The sequence below is a fragment of the Canis lupus genome, chromosome 3 (assembly GCF_011100685.1).
Source record: "Canis lupus familiaris isolate Mischka breed German Shepherd chromosome 3, alternate assembly UU_Cfam_GSD_1.0, whole genome shotgun sequence".
NCBI classification, from domain to species: Eukaryota; Metazoa; Chordata; class Mammalia; order Carnivora; family Canidae; genus Canis; species Canis lupus.
The window spans coordinates 81,511,798-81,513,902 of NC_049224.1; the positions used below are offsets into that span (position 1 = coordinate 81,511,798).

Genomic DNA, 2,105 nt, shown 5'->3' on the forward strand with positions numbered 1-2,105 from the left:
ATTTGTTGGCAAATGCAAAATGGGACCATTGTGGAGGTCAGTGCTCTTAGAAGACAGTGAGAAAACTGGAATGGTATTACATTAGATCAGAGAAGTTGTTGGAGACCAGACTTGTCAGGTCTTTTCCAGGATATTTTCTTTAGTGTTTAAGAGAGGTGGGTAAATAATGCCTCTTCCCCCTCAAAATATTAAGGCCCTAATTACTAGAACCTATGGAGTTCCTATTGTCTATCCTGGTTCCCAATTCCACTACTGTTAGAGTCGTGAACATGGGCAAGTTCTTTAACTTCTCATTGTTTTCATTGATAAAATGTACATAATAAAATTACCTGAGTCATATAATTGAAAGAGTAATCTGGAAAAATTTGTGCATATAGTAAGGCAGGATAAATGTTACCTATTGTTACATGGCCACTATTATCCAATCAGTATTTATTTTCTGAGTACCTGTCTATGGAACTTTGCTGGTGATATAGTGAGAATTGCAATTCTTTAAGACAGTGCTCTTCCATTTACTACTGTACATGGGACTCTTGTTGGTAAAATTAAAAATTCATACAAATCATTGCCTGATAAAGCTGTCAAAAACAGTCACCAAATAACAAAATTTCTTAGGAATGGAGAACTTGACCTTGAAAGATGGTAAAGTTTTAGACATGTGGATAATGGAAAATGCATTCTGGCTAGAAAGAACAACAAAGGCTTGGAAGTAGAACATATCTTTTGATGGGAGTGGAATATTTTAGAATGTTATTTCTTTTCCAAATGTGGAATATCAATTTTGAAGTTATGATACTCCAGATTTATCTTGAGATCAGATGTTTAACTGATTGAAAGGACACCAGATGGGGCTCAGAAAATATTCCTCCATTAGCCACATCTGTCTGTGACCCTGGGAAAGTACCTCCATGCTGTATCCTTAAGTTACTTTGAGAAGCTGAAGAAGGAAGATAAAGTAATTAACCTATTCTGCTTTATTCTTCTATCAATAAATAAAGGAATTTAAATGGCCCACCTTTTATTAAAATTTGTATCATCCTTGATGAACATCTTTCCTTTCTTTTCTTTTTCTCTCTCTCTTTTTTTTCTAACCATTTAATGGTCAGGTGGGAGCACAAACACAGTCCCCTACTACAACAAATTGTGCTGTCAGGTTTCCTACATTTGGGGAAATCACAGGGGCAGCACACCCGGAGTGCAATGGAAAAGCCTCACCCAGGGGAAAACCACCTTCATAATCATTGTGTCTCTCCTTCCAGGTATGTTCCTTTCTTTTTTAAAAATTTTACTGATAATATTATATTATTTCCCAAATATATCTAAGAAAAATATATGTTTCATGTAAAGATTTTAAAGATGTATTTGTGTCATATAAGTATATGACATATAAGAATATGTTTTATATATAAAGAGATTTATATTTAAATATTTGTACATGGTTATAGTTAAATATAGCTATGTATACATATATGCAAATATATACATATACAAATATGTACACACACACACAACCCTATTTAAACTCTCAATAGCTGTTTTCATAGAAATTGCCAAGCTGATTACAAAATTGTAGGGAAATGAGGCAATAATCTAGAATTTGCCAAAATTACCTAAAAAATAAAGACAATAGTTGGAGTATTCACACTAGCTGATTTCACAATATGCTATAAAATTACAGTATTCAAGATAATATGTCATTGGCATAATCACAGACAAATAGTTCACTGAAAGAGAATAGAGTGTCCAGAAATAGATTCACACATGTATATAAGTACTAAGGAAATGGAATGAGAGAAATAAAAGGGTTTTTTTCAACAGGTTATACTGGAACAAGTGGATAATTATATGGGAAAAAATTTCCAACCCTTATGTAGCAAAATACATGAAAATCAATTTGAGATTTTTGACAGATCTAAAGATTAAAAAATTCTATAAACATCTAGAAATAAAAGAATAACAGAGAATATTTATTCTACCTTATGATAGGAAAAGATGACTTACAAAGAATTCAAAAATAATTAATCTTAAAAAATCAGACTTCATCAAAATGGAAAACTTCAGCTCATTAAAAATCACTGTAAGAAAATGAAAAGAAAGTTACATAT

The 2,105-nt window shown here is 31.9% G+C and overlaps 1 non-coding gene across 1 annotated transcript; it reads right to left on the reverse strand.

The window, feature by feature from the left end:
* Positions 1–1,103: 1,103 nt before the first annotated feature.
* LOC119871343 lies at positions 1,104–1,267 on the reverse strand. Its single transcript, XR_005357453.1, has one exon. It is a non-coding gene; the product is annotated as a U1 spliceosomal RNA (small nuclear RNA).
* Between the last annotated feature and the right edge of the window lie 838 nt (positions 1,268–2,105).